The 17357-nt window shown below is 38.6% G+C and overlaps 1 protein-coding gene, 1 long non-coding RNA gene and 1 other non-coding gene across 8 annotated transcripts in view; 1 reads left to right on the forward strand and 2 right to left on the reverse strand.

Annotated features, from left to right (window-relative positions):
• Positions 1 to 10096: 10096 nt before the first annotated feature.
• LOC130543559 (uncharacterized) lies at positions 10097 to 12796 on the reverse strand. The gene is made up of 2 exons (XR_008958998.1): positions 12595 to 12796; positions 10097 to 11531 (listed from the first exon to the last, which is right to left on the reverse strand). It is a non-coding gene; the product is annotated as an uncharacterized LOC130543559 (long non-coding RNA).
• Positions 12797 to 12907: 111 nt separating this feature from the next.
• Positions 12908 to 17357, forward strand: part of ASCC3 (activating signal cointegrator 1 complex subunit 3) — a 317566-nt gene continuing 313116 nt past the window's right edge. For 3 of the 6 annotated variants that reach the window (XM_026511732.4, XM_026511734.4, XM_048225881.2), the window contains exon 1: positions 12965 to 13236. The gene's annotated coding sequence lies outside the window, so the exon portion shown is untranslated. Of the gene's footprint in view, positions 13237 to 17357 lie in introns of all 6 variants that reach the window. The other 3 variants (XM_026511731.4, XM_048225883.2, XM_048225882.2) reach the window with 3 other exon arrangements.
• On the reverse strand, positions 17163 to 17294 carry LOC113264869 (small nucleolar RNA SNORA38). The gene has a single exon (XR_003319857.1). It is a non-coding gene; the product is annotated as a small nucleolar RNA SNORA38 (small nucleolar RNA).

Genomic DNA, 17357 nt, shown 5'->3' on the forward strand with positions numbered 1-17357 from the left:
AGTAAAGGAGTAGCTTCTTTACAGAGCTGCCACTCTGTTGTGAGTACTGTCAAAAAAATAAATAAATAAACAAACAAATAAATACATCCACAGGCCCAAAATGGAGTTACTCATGTTAAAGCCCCACATTAAGACTGAATATTTCACTGCAGTTTCAATCCCCCCAGTAATGTAACCCTTAACCAGTCAACATGGAATTTCCCTGATAGCATTAGGAAATCTACCAATAGAACCCTCCATTCCCCTTAGGAGGGCAACTTTGCCTAAAACAATGCATTCTTTGCCAATAATTTTATTTTCTTGCTCCCTCTCTGCCTTTAAAAATCTTCCTTTTCTACATCTCGAGGGATCTCTTTTCTATTTGCTAGATGGGATGGGCCCTGATCCATGAATCATCCAAAAAAACCAATTTATCTTTTAAGTTACTCAGCTGAATGTTTAACAGTAGCCACCCTCTGAGGGGAATAGGCATAGCTGTGTAGGACCTTCTAACCTCAAGTCTAGTGAGGAGTACTGCCAGGGACCATAGGAGAGCTTTGAAATGTGTTTTCTGCAGTTGGAAAATGCAAAGAACTAGTGTTGTACTGCTGTTCCCAAAATCTTAAGTGGACTATAGACTGAGGGGTGACTGATTCTACTACCTCTGCCCCAGAAAATGTAGTGGCTGAGGATGACTGGCTGCTTAGTGGTAGAGCCAGGAGAGTGTTTTTGGTTCAGGACCAGCCTTATTTCCTAAAACTTATCAGGGCGAGGGATGTAAGCCAAGGGAAAAAGAGCTAGAGTGGTTCATCTTGGGTTCTGTCCCAAAAAGCCATCTGGAAGAGTAAAGAGTTCCTCTCAAAAAGCAAGTGTAGATGCACTTCAGGCTTCCCAGGACCTGAACGAGGAAAGATGCATCAACTAATGAATTGCAGGAGGTGGAATGGTCTAGTTGGGAACCTTCAAGGAGTCCTCAAAGGTGTCTCCAAAGAGAAAGATTCTGTTTTAATCATTTACCGGGACCTGCCAGAGGTCCCTGCCTTTAGACACAGAGAAGGAAACAATTAGGATTTGCAGTGAAGTAAGAAATGTCCTGTATCTCCTGACTTCCTATCATTCTCCCACCTCCTAAGGGCTGTATGTGGCCTTGGAAATGATAGCGATATGATGTCATGCAATGAAGAAAGAAGACAGAAGGCCCACTCCAGTTCTTCGGTTCGGGCTTTCAGCTCTAAGTAGGCTTAACCTATTGCAAGGGAGAATTAATACTATCTCCAATTATGAATTTTCATTATTACACAGTAACAAATAGTCTAGTATTAAATACTCTAATTACTGAATTGTAATAGTATCTGTGACCTAAAATGGCAATGGAAAGTTATATTATTTAAAAGTCAACGAACAACAACAATAAAACCATAGATCCCACCAAGGTTTTCATCCAGGAATAGGTACTCTACCCTAATAAAATTTAAAGGAATGGTGAGAGAAAAAACATTTCATTTTAGTTCTGTCAAAAAGCTATGCTTGCTCAATATAGAGATTAAATTAAAATTTTAGTAAATATTGCTCTTACTTAAAATACTATTCTTTAAGCTTGTAATTCCTGGCAAGCTGAGTTGGTTCATTTAGGTTAAAAAATGGCTAAACAGAAAAAGACAGAATTCGGGACTGATGTCAGCTGTGGGCAGTAGTAATACTGTTCATGTCCGTGGGAGGCGGTCTCAAGATACAAGCTTGCTATTGCTAGAATATAGTCGTCTATTTCCAGTGTCTCAAACTATGAGAAGATATTATACTATTTCTGCTTTTATAAAAGGAAACACTATAATTAGTGCTACACACACAATGGAGAAGTGTTGCTTAATCTTGTTTTGCTTATATATGTATTTATAATTTCTTGCTGTGTCTTTGTGAAGGCTTAAAAGGAAAAATTCTCCCAAAGAGCACATATGTCAGAATTTTTTTTTTTTTTAATTCACTTTAGTGGTTGTTAAGTAACTAGATCTGTTCAGAGTTGTGTAAATCTGAGACTTTATGTTCGGGTTTGGACAATTTTTCTCTTTGTTTATTAATTGAACCCAGATTTTAAAATGGTAAATGTGGTATCCGTGAGGTCAACATCACATTTTTAAGGAAGAACTTATTTGTAACCAACCTTGAATATATATCTTAAGTACTAATACACTAAAATTAATTATCTGTCTCTGTTTTTCTTTCTTCTGCATAAAAGCAAAATAAACACCAACTGATAAGACCTGTAACCAAAATAAGTCCCTTCTCCTAGTTTAGAAAACATGAGAACCCTAGACAACAATCCATTTTATAAAGAAGAGAATAAGGTAACTCTTGACTAGTTTGTCATCAGTTCCCTGGTTAAGTCCTTCTTTATGAAATTCCACATCTTGCCAAAAGATGGCACTCCTGTATCCAGCAAAGAAATTGAAAAGTCCTGGAGAAGATAAAAACACTTTTTCATACTGAGAAACTGTCCATTACTACTAGCAAGAACCTTTTGATAGCAAGAAAGTTCAGCTTTAGAGGGGGTGCCAAATTGTCCTTAGACATTCTCTTCCAGACAGACTGCCGACCTCCTAAGTCTCAATTTCCTTACCTATGAAATCTACATAATAAAAGTGAGAATAATAAACACTTTTAGAGTTCCAGAAGAAACACTTAGCACAATACCTGGCAAATAGCAGGTACTTGAACAGTGAAAGCTAACTATCATTTGTTAAAAGCCAGCACAGTGTTTGTCTTGTTTACTACTGTGTCTGCTGACTCATAGTAAGTGCTCATTTTATGTATCAGTTGAATATGTTAACCTTACAAGGAAAATAGCCAGTTATTTTACCAGCAAAATTTGTTTATTCAATAACAGCAAAGGAATTGCAATTTGGACTCACAAGCTATGGTGGGCTACAGGCAAGTCCACAGATCAAATGAGAGAAACATTATAAACAAAAGGAAGAAGTTGGGGTTTGAGGGACTGCTGTGAATGAAAATCTATTGGAGGAAAGTAAGAGTCCAGGGTAATGATGATTTCTTATTGGCTGAGTTGTGATATTTTCTTATTGGCTGGGCTTGTTGTTGGGTCTGGCGAAATTCTTTCTTTTTCCTGCTGGAGTACTGAGGTGGCCTTCTTCTGGTTAGGAATGCAAAATAGCTCTCTTCTTGACAAGGAGTGATAAGGCATGAAAGCTTCCCTTTCTGGCCTCCTGACTCCATTTTAAATAAGGTTTCCTTCACTTAGTTTCACAAATGAACGGATGAATGAACCTTCACATCAATGCATAGCTAAATGTAGCTTTCAGTCTGAGCCTCTTGAGCCTATGAAATCATAATCTTATGCCTGACTTGAACATTGCCCTTCCTGACCAATGACTATAATAACCACCTGTCTGACGTGTGATTTGATCGACTTCAAGTGTCCTGGTCCTGCTTAAGCTGCTAGGAAGGAATTTCCATCTCCAGCCTATTTTGTCACTTAAGTCTTATACCTCTACTATATCTTAAAAAGAACAACAAAAAAATTACAACTCAAATCTAAACTAGGAAGAGCTAAATCTATCAAAATGCAATTAAAAATTATTTTAAAGAGAAACTTGACATTAATAAATGGCACCTTAACGTTGAAATCTTATAATTTCATTTTAAACTCTAATGGTATTTCTTCCTCAGTGATGACTCCTCAACACATTTACGTAAAGAAAGAATATTGAAAATACAGAGGCAATTTTTAAAAACTTCAGTGTTCCTTATGGAGGTCTTTGGTAGTTTATATTCTCTCTTTGAAGGTCTTGCACACTTACCCAATTCCCAAGCCTCAAAATCATTGAACTGTTACTACACAGCTTCGTTTTTCCTTCATTGCCATTTCTGCATTATAGTCTACTGAAAAACTTTCAGTTTTATTTTCTAGCTATTGTCCGACTTAAAACAGAATGTGTTACAAGTCAGTAAGTCTGGTAGAATCTTCCTATTTACATAATTGGACAATTAGAGGAAAGAGAAAATGTTAGTAATTGTACTCCAATCTTAATTCTCTTTGTTGAGATGCTTCATAATCATTCAGAATGTTTTAAATTATAAACTTACTAAATTAGTAGTTGAGAAACAATTAAAAAATAATTTAATTGCAGGGGTTAAAAACAACAAATTCTCCAATGAGGAAAGTGAAGATTAAGGGGGTGTGTAGTAAAGAATTAGAGCTTGCCCAAAGAGAAGTCCTGGCCTCTGCATTTAGCCTGTTAAGATGGGGTTATCTGAGGGTCTTAGATCATACTGAGTAGTCTAACAATGTGACTTAGGTATAGTCTTAGGTTGGGAATTGGCCAGTGAAAAAGACCAACAATATGATTTTGGGTGGGGGCTGTGGGTCACACAGTATCAGTAAACCTGGAAACTGAGATATACCAAGTGGGCAATCAAACGATCAATCATGCCTAGATGATGAAGCTCCCTAAAAATGTTTGGACACCAAGCTCAAGTGAGCCTCCCTGATTGGTGGTACTCCATGCATATTGTCACATGTTGATGCTAGAACATTAATGTGTCCTGACTTCATGGATAGAAGACAGCTGAATCTCTGCATTTAAAAGTCTCCTAGACTCTGTTTTACCTGTGCCTTCCTTTAATCTCAATCTTTATCTTTTAACAAGCATAACCATGAATATAATAGTTTTTAGTGGTTTTGTGAGTCTTTCTGAAAATTACTGAAAATGGATTTGGGAGAACCACTCCATCTCTCCCCTCTCTTTTGCAAACTTGCACTCGGTATCAGAAATGAGGGTGGTTTTGTGTGGGGACTGTGCCTCTAACTTTGTAATTGGCCTAAATTTCTCACAGGGCATTTTCAGCTTTGTTAGAGTAAAAAGGTCACAGCAAGTTAATTTGATCATCACTTTGCCAAGCTGTACTACAATGGTGCAGGATGGAGGTTGTCCTGACCTTGCCTAGCTTTAAAGTGAACACAACCTCTCTTAGAAATTTAAAAATCAATAACACCTCTAATGTATACTATTATATAATAAACACCTTTTACATACTTTTATGGGATTTTCCCATAAGAAAAGACTTTTAAAACAGAGGGTGGAAAATATCTCTTTGAAGTAACAACAAGCCTCATAAATTGAGGCCAGGGTGGCAACAACATGAAAAAAATACTGAGTGACATACCATATGATTTCATTTATATGAATTTCAAAACCAGGAATAGTAATCTATGTTGCTAGAGGTCAGAATAGTGGCTACATTGGGGTGGCTGGGGTGGGGTAGGGGGATATAAATCCCCACTGGGAGCGTTAAAAGGGAGAATTAAGGAGTATTAGAAATATTCCCTATTTGATTTGGGTAGTAGTCACATAAGGTAGCATAGAGCACTGCACACTTAAGACAGGTATACTTTAGTATAGCTCACTTTTGAAAAAAAAGCTATACCCTAATTAAAAATTGAAGTCCTTCATCACATAATAAAGGAAACATTGAGTATTAAGGGAAAATTATATTTAATTGACAAACATTTGGTGTCTACTCTGTGTCAAGCTAGTACTTAAGGATACAATATACAGCAAAAAACAGAAACAAAACTTGTTTATAGACTACTGAGTCAGTCATTCTTTTTTTTTTTTTTTTTTTTAAAGATTTTATTTATTTGACAGGGATAGAGACAGCCAGCGAGAGAGGGAACACAAGCAGGGAGAGTGGGAGAGGAAGAAGCAGGCTCATAGCAGAAGAGCCTGATGTGGGGCTCGATCCCAGATCGCCGGGATCACGCCCTGAGCCGAAGGCAGACGCTTAACCGCTGTGCCACCCAGGCGCCCCTGAGTCAGTCATTCTTAAGCTACCACTAACAACAGTCCCGACTTTTAAAATTCAACATGCCTCTATTCTCTAGAATCAATCTTACAAATATACCTTTCACGATTTTGCATATGAAAGTTTCTATAAATAAATTCTACCTTTCTTATATGCCCAGCTCCATATTTGCTTTTTTTTGCAAAGGTGTTTAAGCTCCTGCAGCCAACAGTGGCCTATCTTTACTTTGGATTCCTTTTGTACTCATAAAGTATCACACAACTCAGCGCTTAATAGTTCTTGAATAGTCTTGTGTTAAATTTGTCTCCTTTTCAAACTGTAAGTTCCTCTAAGTTCCTTGAGAATAGAGATTATATCATACTTTTCTTTGGAGAGTTCACAATGCTTAGCAAAGTGTGGGTTATATGATATATGCTTAATTACTAGTGGATAGAATGAATGGGAACTTCATTCTGACCATATTAAAAATGCTTAAGAATAGTTAAAACTTCAGGAAAATTTAATTCCTAAAATAATTAATATCCATCATTATATATTGCCATTTTTTACTAGCTCAATTTTTATGTGCATAAAAGAGATAAAAGTTTGTCTTGATATTCTATTCTGTTTCCCATGGCTCAGTTCTGATAAGTGAAGGGAGGCTATCCTTATCTGTTTGATACCAATATATTTGCTTTAATTGAGAAGGAAAAGGATTGTGGGTGAAACATTTGTCTCCAAATATGTCTTTATCTCTCATGGCAATAGAACTCCTGAATTTTAACTGAATATATAATATAGTTGCTTAAAATAAAAACTACATTTACCAGCTGCCCTTGAAACTAAGTGTGGCCATGTGACTAAGTGATGGGTGTACTTTCAGCTCATGTTCCCAAAATATGCCTCTGTTCCCTTCTTCTTTAGACTGCTACTTGGAATATAGTCTTGGTTGCAAGCCATCTCATATTATTAGATGGGAACAATACCCTAAAAATGGTAGAATAACAAGAAGATACCTGGGTCTCTGTATGACCAAATCCTGACTACAACCACACTGTTCCAAGATTGCTCTTGGGGGAGGTGATAAAAAAGACATGACTGCTAGTTGACCCATGAACTGAAGCCCAGGCAATCAAAGGCACCCCTCCCTGTCCCCTATCTTTGGAATGTGAGTTCTGCTTGCCTTCCGGCTCCCAGCAGCTGCCCCAAGCACGCAGCCTTGAGATAATGATGTGGTCTGAGACTATTTAGACCGTATAAGACAGTATACGTACTTGACTGAACCTGGTTAAGGCCTCTATATAAACTTTTAAGATTCGACAGGTGGGTGTAGGGATCCGCTTGTCTTGTTGTACACTAAAAACAAGCCTTGTATGTATGTTCCCTTTGGTTATTAAATCTGCCACTTAACAACCTAGAGTGGCCTTCCTCTTTCTTTGGTCTCTCCCTGCCCTCCAAATACAGGGACCAGTTTCAAATTATACCTGGGGCGCTCCCAAGGAGCTTACAAACCAACAATTACCCACCTATCCTTTTTTTTGAGAGGAAAATGCTATTGCTACTGTTGTTCTGGGTCTCATATACAGTCTAAACAATTCCCTAACTTATCTGTTAGGGGAAATCACAGAATAGCAACAATTGGCAAGGAAAGATTCTTCCATTTCCACACAGTACTTTAAGTAATAAATATGTTAGAGCCTCAAACTCTGAGTGGGTGATTTGTTTGCATAAAAAAGGCAAATCTAGGGGCACCTGGGTGGCTCAGTAGGTTGAGTGTCTGCCTTCAGCTCATGGTCCCAGGGTCCTGAGATTGAGTCCCGCATCAGACTCCCCGCTGAGCTTCCTCTGTGCTCTCTTTCTCTCGAACAAATAAAATCTTTATTTTTTAAAAGATTTTATTTATTTATTTGAGAAAGAGAGAGAGAGTAAGCGAGAGAGAGAGAGAGAGAGAGAGAGAAAGCACCAACCAGGGGAGGGGCAGAGAAGGCAGAGGGTTAACTGACTGAGCCACCCAGGCGCCCTAAATAAAATCTTTGGGAAAAAAAAAAAAGAAAAGAAAGGCAAACCTACCTCCTGATATGGAAAGACTAGCCAAAAATGATTCACTTTGAAGCTACCCCTAATCTTCCTTCCCCCAAATCCCATTTATACAAATAAACTTGTATTCATATGCATACTCCTACTTCTCACTGATTCTCACCTGGCATTTGGGCAACTAACTAGATATCAAGACAAATTAGCCAATGAGAACTCTCTGACTTGTAGTTTTCACTTCTTATGTTTATATTGACTGAGTGGTGTAGCTTTTTAAAACCTAATCTATGGTTGCATTTTTGAAATTGGTTTTTGTCTATATTTTATAGTAAATTATGAAAATTTAATGTATCTTACATCTTACAGGAAATAGTTAAGAATATTCATACACTGAATATGCCATAATTTCAAGGCTGCTAAAAGAATACCATTCATATTGTATATTCAACGTTGAAATTTTTATAGCTATACATTCTTCAATACCTTAAACTTTTCCTGTATTTTCAAGCATCCTCTATTTCTTTCGTCTTGTCTCACAGGAAAAAGTCCCTCTAACCAAGGTTAAGAACAACTTCACATGTATCTTGAGTTTATCCTTGTCTATCTTCACTTCATCTCACTGTTATCTTTACTTAATTCATTTCTTGTAGGTTCTTTACTTCTATCAATATCTTGTATGTTTGCTTGTTTTTCTATCTTAAAAACACACATAGACAAAAGTTTTTCTCTGGACTCTAATATTTCCTCCACTGCTCTGTTTTCATGCATTTATTAGACAAAAATGATTTTCATCCCTGTCTCCATTTTCTCTTCTCATTTATTCTCTTAATTTGCCATCTGATTTCCATCTCTATCATAAAGTTACTAAAATTGCTTCCAATTCATCAATTATATAAATCTCCAAAGACATTAACTCAGTCTCCATTCTCCTTGACTTTGAGCAGGAATTAACCTTGTTGACTACTTTTTAAAAAAATGATTTTCTATATCTTTGTTAATCTCTTTCCTCTTTGGCCACCCTTTCTTTCTCTTTTGCTAGCTCCCTTTCCTCCTCTCAATCCTAAGGGTACTGCATCTGAACTGTTTTGACCCTTTTCCTAATAATATTTTTTTCTGATTTTCCTTCACTACCTCTTTCCACATTTTATCCTTGCACTATTTGATTTACTACAGCTTTCACTTCTTAAAAAATCCCTATCTTACCATTTATTCTACTAGTTTCCCATTTACTTCCATAAGAACCTGCTCCTTGAACTCTTCCTGCTTCCATCTACACTGCTTCTTCTCTAGACTTGCTGCACAGCCCTTTCCGGGAATGTTTGTTTGCCTCTTTCTATGATTGGTACAGCTTTTCCAGAATTCCATGTTTTCTTCTTAGTTTTCAGCCTTAATTTTGCTGGAATATTTGCTGGAGTTTTTGCCCTTATTTTGCTGGAGTAAAGATCACAGCAAGAAAAATGTTCTGCAGTTCCACATCCTTGATAGTCTAAAAATCTTTATTTTAATCTTTGCTCTTGCAGTTAATTGCTAATTTGAGTAAGTATAGACTTCTAGACTGAAAGATATCTACCATCAAAACTTTGAAAATATTCTGTCATTGTTTTCTAGGATCTAGTGCTACTGATAGGTCTGATTTTTTTTTTTAAAGATTTTATTTATTTGACAGAGAGAGAGAGACAGCCAGTGAGAGAGGGAACACAAGCAGGGGGAGTGGGAGAGGAAGAAGCAGGCTCCCAGTGGAAGAGCCTGATGTGGGGCTTGATCCCAGAACCCCGGGATCACACCCTGAGCCGAAGGCAGACGCTTAATGACTGAGCCACCCAGGCGCCCCTGATTTTTTTTTTTTTTAAAGAGAGGGGGAGAGAGGTGGGGGGGTGGGCAAAGGGAGAGAGAGAATCTCAAGCAGGCTCCATGCCTGGTAAAGAGCCCGATGCGGGGCTTGATCACATGACCCTGAGATCATGACCTGAGTCAAAATCAAGAGTTGGATGCTTAAGTGACTGAGCCACCCAGGTGCCCCAATAGGTCTGATTTTTATTTTCATTGATGACATGTCTTTTATGTTTAGAAACTTTGGGGATTTATTATCATCATTATTATTGACTAGTATTATTCCTAGTTTTTATTCTTGGTATTACATGATAATATCTCCAAGTACGAATCTTTTTCCATCTATTTTCTGATACCCCGTAGTCTACTCAATCTGAAAACTTATTTCCTTCTACATTCTAAAAAAACCTTTTATAATTAAAACATTTTTTTCTCATTTTTTTTTCCCCTAAATCTCTTTCTTTTCTAGTAGTTGAATGTTAGTCCACTGGATTGGTTCTCCATGACTCTTATCTTTTCTCATATTTTCTGTTTATGTCTTTCTATGCTATGTTCTAGATTTCTCCAATTTTATCTCCAGTACTTCCCTTGAATTTTTTTTATTTAAGTAATCATGTTTTTAGTGTCTCAGAACTCTATTTCATTCTATGCTTGCTTCTTTTTCAGAGTACCTTGTTTGTAGCTTATAGATACAATATATTCTGAATACTGAAGTATATAGAGTGTTTTTTAAAAATGTTCCCTTTTATTTCATGAATTATAGCATTAAGACACTATTAACCCTTTGATGATATATCAGAAGGATCATCTGCTTCCAGATTGTGGTTGACTTCAAGTAACTGAAACAGCAGAAAGGGAAACCTTGGACAAGGGGCAGGACTACTCTAATCAATTTAAATAAATCCCCTATTGTTTTTGGAATAATACGTTATTAAGTAAGAGTTTTAGTTGGTTGCTCAACCACCCATTAATTTCAACCCACCCTACTCAATATATTTTTTAAAGATTTTATTTGTCAGAGAGAGAGAGAGAGAGAGCCACGCACACAAGCAGGAGAAGCAGCAGGCAGAGGGAGAAGCAGGCTCCCTGCTGAGCAAGGAGTCCAATGCAGGACTCAATCCCAGAATCCTGGGATCATGACCTGAGCTGAAGGCAGAGGCTTGACTGACTGAGTCACTCAGGTGTCCCCACCCTACTCAATACTGACAAGAGATTCATACAATCCCATTTTCTAACTGCCAAATCCTGATTGCCTACAGTACTAAATTCCTTAAATTAAAAATTGAGTATTTTTACAGATTCGTTTCTAATTTTAACTTTATTGTTACTACCTTCCAATAAGCACCTTCTATTATAGACCAACAGGTTACTCATTATCATAGAGTGCATCTGCAATCTTGTTTCCTTGTCTTTGCTCATGGCACACTTTCTGGATAGTCTTCTTTCTCTTCATTAGGAACCCTGTCATCAGACTCTCTCCACTGACATTTTGAAAAACCCTCCAGGGATTACAAAGAGGACAAAGATAGTTCTTAGAGTTCAGTGAAGTGTATTTCCCTCTAGGCCAGGACTGTCTAATAGAAATAAGATGCAAGCCACCTATGTAATTTAAAACTTTCTAGCCACATTTAAAAAAATAAACAGGTAAAATTACTTTTAATATATTGACCCAATATATACCAAATGTTAATATTTCAATATGTACTCAATATAAGAATTAAGACATTTTACTTTTTTTTTGTACTAAGTTTTAAAATCTGATGTATATTTTGCACTTACTGCATGTCTCCATTTGGATCCACCACATTTGAAGGGTAAAGAGCCGCATTTGGTTAGTTCTAGGGCAGTTCTGGCGGGGTCCATTTTCGATCTCCTCCTTCTTCCTTAAGTCTCTGGAATCGTGATAAAAACGATCTGTCACATGAATTTCTAGCACTTATTGTTAGTACCTCTCATTATCACGTGGCTTCCTCTCATTATTTACCTTTTGATGCATTTGTCTTGTCTCACAAAAATAACCTGTAAATTCTTTTAAGTCTGGGACCATGGGCTGATCCAGTCTCAATTTGAGAATAAATTTAATAAAACCATGAGCTAATTCTTTTGATGTACGGCTCCCCTGCACCTAGTGCCTATGAAGTAAGCCTTTAGAATCTAATTAAGGTTAAATCCAGTGGTTGAGGCATCCAGCCGTCCTAAGGCAGATAACTTCACTGACCAGTGCTAGAAGGGGATTTTCTTATCGGGATCTGAACTCTGTTTCTCTCAAGTTGGCATCTCTTGAGACCACATGAAACAAATCTAATGCCACACGACTAGTGTTCATCTGGAGATGTCCCAGTAGCTTTCTCTCTTCTATGAGAATCCTCACAAGTTCCATCAGTACTTTTTTTATGTGTTAGGTTTTGGGGTTCTCGTCATCATCTGCTCTCCTATGAAAGATTTCCAGCTTCTCTGAATTTTTTTTTTTAAGTGCTCAATCTATATCGAACACAGAACTCCTGTTATGGTTTGGCCAGTGAAGGGTATTAACTAGATCCCTACTGACTTCCTTTCTATAAAACACAGTTCTACTAAGCATCAAGACGCATTCCTCATGAGAAAGGCGGATGGAAGGGGAGGAAGCTAGCACACATTAAGTCATGATGTCATGACCGACGTTTAGTCTAGAACTGTATACACATACACCAGACAGTTCTTGAGGTTAGTTGATTCTTCCTAATGTCGCGCGTCTTTTCAAATGAGCCAGGGAATCTTCAGACATTTTGTTTTTGGTGGGGGCCGACCGACCAAAGGACCTGCTAGCATTAATAACTAAGATATCTGAGCTGAGAATTAAGAAAGCTTAAGGGAAGACCTGAGACCAGAGAACGGTGTATAACATTGTCCCGTAGCCGCGAGCTCTGGCTGGTGATGAAGATCCCAATTACCCGGTTCTTCAGACTTCATACTTACTATTCTTCTCTCCTTTATCTTTAATAGGAATTATTACTTCTTTGTCTTCATCTTAGGGAGAAGAACGGCAGAAAAGATGCAGTCAACTCAAGTAACTGCAGGGAAAGTTCTCTGGCAGTGAGCTAGACGCAGCAGTCCCGACTCCGCAGGCACACCCACCTGACCGCGGAGTCCTAGGAATGCGCGCGTGCGCGTCCGCGTCCGTGCCCGTTTGGGGGCGCGCCCTCGGCGCCAGCCAGGTCCTCTTCGCAGCTCTGCTTTGCCGGCGGGAGGCGGGAGGCGGGAGGCGGGCGGCGGCGCGCGCGCGCGGACGGGGTGGGGCAGGAGGGAGCCGACGTGCCGACGTTGGCGCCGCTGCGGGCGGGTGACGTGTAGGTCCGCGCCTGCTCCGCCCCCTCCTCCTCGCCGGGTTTGTAGGTTTGTAAGGTGGTCGGGGCGCTATACTCAGTGACTGGGAGCGACCCCGGCGAGCTCGGCGTGGGGTGCAGAGGGAAGCATAGCGGTGCATCCGCCCACTGGCATATTCAGCTCTGCCCTCTGCTCCCCACGCGGCGTGGAAAGTAAAAATGAAAACGAAAGGGAGGGAGACGCGAAGGTAGGAGCTGACCGAGTGATGGGAAGCGCGTGAGCTGGGGCCGAGAGGTGAGGAGGTGGAGGTGGGAGAAGGAGGAGGGGCGCCGCGGCCCGGGGTAGGTGGCGGGAGGCCGGGACTTCGGGGTGGGCGACGCGACGGGACAGCACTCTCCGGACCAGGGGGCAAGCCACGAGCTGTCATCCTTCTTGGGGCCTGAAGTCGTGTCCATGGTCTCCGACAGTCTGGTTTCACTCTTGGAATTTGTAGGCGGGGGTGGTGATCCAAAAAAATCAATCCAAGCCACATATTGCCCAGGTGTTAGGCCACAACGTGGTGGCCAGATGGGGTGATTTTTCTTTCTTGTGAGAGAGTAATTTGTTTTCTTTAGGTTTTGTTTGTTTTGTTATAAAGCCGTGGTAACTTTTTCGTTTTCCTCACGATTTTGGGAGAAAAGCTGCTTTATATTTTTTTATCCCCACACTGAAAAGTAAATAGTCTGGTTAGGGAGTTGATCATGGTGAATTGTGGGTGAATTTAGCGATCGCCAAGTCTAGAATGTCATTTTGAAGTAACTAAATGTGTGCGCCCGTGAGGGAGGTGTTGTGGGTTTTGGAGCAGTTGCATTAAATAGCCTTTATATCATAAGTTAACTTATTTATTGAATGCAATGCGTTCGTGTATTTTGCTATTCTTTGTTTTAAAAGAAGCATAATTTTAGCGTTAGCTAAAAGTTTTATATGAATGGTGTCACATGTACACTCAAGCTAGTAAGCATATTTTCTTTCTCTAAGAATGGATTGAATAGCCAGTATCTCCATCACTAGATTTCATGTTTCATGTGTGAAATGTTTTTTTCTCATTTTCAGAGTGTTGTGAAAAGTTAATTCAGCTTTTGATTCTACTCTGAGCTTTTGTGGATGTATCTTTTATTTTTAATGATGGCTATAATAATAGTCTTGCATGAAAAAAATCCTCCTTAGAGATGCCAGTTAGTGTAGGCTAAATAATTTTATTGTAATGAATTAATTTTTCATGGTTTAGCCTTCTTGATCACTGCTGAACAGTTTTCTTTTATCATTTCGTTCATTCATGTCTTCGTCTGTGCCACACACGTGCTAGGCCTAGAAAATCAAGAGAGATGTAGTGTCTGTGCTTATGGAACTTTCTATAGTCCCACACCCTTTTCACAGAGAATCTTTATTTATTTATTTTTAAGATTTTATTTATTTATTTATTTATTTATTTATTTATTTATTTATTTGACAGAGAGACAGACAGCGAAAGAGGGAACACAAGCAGGGGGAGTGGGAGAGGGAGAAGCAGGCTTTCTGCCAAGCAGGGAGCCAGCCTATTGGGGGGTGGGGGGAGGGGGGGGAGGGCTTGATACCAGGACCCTGGAATATGACCGGAGCTGAAGGCAGATGCTTAATAAGGACTGAGCCACCCAGGTGTCCCTAACAGAGAATCTTAACTGGGGTTCCTCTTCATGTCGTGGATCTCTAGTGGACCAAAGTAAGGCTTTTCATGAGAATAAGTTATTGTCAGTGTTTATATGTAACTGTCCTCTAAAGAGGAACAGATTATTTTTGTTGAACAGCATGACTTGATTTTGCCTTTGATCAAAAAGAAAGTACACTTGCCAATGTTTTGCCAGTTAAGAATAATTTTTTTCTTTCTGTTTTTAAATATTTATTTGAGAGAGAGGGAGCTCAAGTCGGGGGAGGGGTAAAGGGAGAGGAAGAGAGAATCTCAAGCACACTCCCCACTGAGTGGGGAGCCCAACTCCAGGCTCTGTCTCAGGACCCTGAGATCATGACCTGAGCCAAAATCAAGAGTTGGCCACTTAACCAACTGAGCCACCCAGACGCCCGAAAAATATTTTTTTTCTTTTTGCAAAGTTGGCTTAGATACAAAGTTCACAGTTGGAAGTCAGTTTCTATCTGAAAAGGACTTAATTTTTCCAGTTTTTACATTGGTCTCATTGGATCTTCTATGTGTTAATAACTTGTAATTCACAAGAATTATATGCACAAAGCATATTCATCAGAAATATGTATGGTACTTATTGACAAGTAAATTTTTTGCCCCATAGTATCTTCTCTGGGGAGGTAGTTAGCATAAGCCCTTGCAGTGCAAAGTATATCTTGATATAATGTGGCAGTTTTCAACTTTGAGAAGGTATCTACCTGAAGTTGAAATTTTAACAAACACATTTATGTAAAGAAAAAGTGCATAATTACCAAGGAGGAAAGAATAAGTATCTTATGTATTCAGTAATTGTGAGAAGGTAGGCATTATGTGTCTTTCTCCTACATTATACTGCAAAGTTTTTTAAAGTAGGTACTGGGTCTTATTTCTTACATCTTTTGCCTAGTACAATGCCTCACTCATAGTAGACTATATAAATGTTCATTCATTTAGCATATACCATCTCATTTAAGTCCTGTAGATGAGCAAGTATGTTTGAGCATGTAGATGAGCAAGTATGTTTGAGAACGTTTGCTGTTTGTTCAGTTTCATTTTTCTGCTGTTAGCTATGATAATCTGCTTTACAGGTTGTCTTATTTCTGAAACTCTCTGTTATTCAGATTTAATGCAATTTAATCCATATTTGAATATTCTGATTTAATCAGATCAGTTAACCTGAAACGGGCATAAAAAATCATTTTGAGGGGTGCCTGGATCGTTCAGTTAGCTAAGTGTCTGCCTTCAGCTCAGGTCATGATCCCAGATCCCTGGGATCGACCCCCGCATTGGGCTCCCTGCTCAGGGGAGAACCTACTTCTCCCTCTCCCTCTGCTGCTCCCCCTCTTTCAAATAAACAAACAAATAAATAAATCTTAAAAAAATTTTTTTTTGAAACTCCTCTTTATTTTATGGATCAGAAAGTTGATGTCCAGAGGTTAGCTCATTGTCATCAAACAAAAATGGACATCTGAATTCAGTTCTCATTATTTTTATTTTACTTTCATATTATGTCATTTTGCTTCTCCTCATTGTTATTTGAATAGACTAACTCTTGGGGACCTTTGTGAATTAAGATAGAGTCTCATTTTATCTTTCTAATTTTGGAGTTTTGGGCTTATGTTCCTCCACTTCTGTGATCTATTCTACAGAAAGAATTGTTAGGAATTTCATTCATTATCAAAGGTTTGAACTGACATGGAAAATAGGGTGGAATTTGGAAGAGGTACATATTTTTAAAGCTAGTAATATGTAATTTATAGGTAGCAGTAAGCATTCTCAGAATATGTTTAAATAAGATCATTGCTTAGAAATATTTATATTTGAAGAAGAGAAAGTTCACACCTGCTTATTTAATATTTAAACCAAAGATTTGCAAATATACTGAATCAGAATTTCTGGGGGTGGTGTCTAGAAATGTTTATGTTCAAACAACTCCCCAGTGATTCCAGTGCAGCCAGTTCATATTGGAGAACTTCTAATTAAACCATATGAATTCAAAAGCCTCGTAATTTTCTATTCTGGTCTATTAAAGCAGAACTTCAAAAGAAGGGCGGGAATTATCTCAGGATTATGGAGTAGTCAGAGAGGCAGTTGCTAATGTTTCCCAGCATTTTTATTTTTACTTATTTATTAAATTTAATTTAATAAATTAAGATTTATTTATTTATTGGAGAGAGAGAGTGTGGGTATCTTGAGGGGTTGTGGGGGCAGATGGAAAGGGAGAGAGAATCCCAAGCAGAGCCCAATGCAGGCCTCCATCTCAGGACCCTGAGATCAAGACCTGAGCTAAAACCAAGAGTCAGACACTTTACCAACTGTGCCACCCAGTTGCCCCAGTTTCCTAGCATTTTTAAAGACTTGCTAAGTCTTTTTGAAATTAAGTCAGTGACTAGCAAGTTACTCAGTTTTGTGTAGCTAAGAAACATGGCATGCAAATTTGATAAAGGAAAATATATTCCATTCCAAGAGAGGAAATTCTTATTGATGAGACAGTTTTTCTTTTTTTCTTTTCTTCTTCTTTTTTTTTCTATCTGGATGGTTGATCTTGAGCCTGCAGGGAGAAGGCTGGCCCCAGACTTCTCCAGGTCAGTGTTTCTTTGCCTCCGATTCTTACATGTCCAAAGACAGAAGACCACGCAGACATGGCTTTGTTTGAGGGTTCTATTTGTCTTTTTAGAAAAATTCCTTTACTTACTTTCTTGAAAGTCAATAAATGCCCAAC

The sequence above is a fragment of the Ursus arctos genome, unplaced genomic scaffold (genome assembly GCF_023065955.2).
Source record: "Ursus arctos isolate Adak ecotype North America unplaced genomic scaffold, UrsArc2.0 scaffold_13, whole genome shotgun sequence".
NCBI lineage: Eukaryota > Metazoa > Chordata > Mammalia > Carnivora > Ursidae > Ursus > Ursus arctos.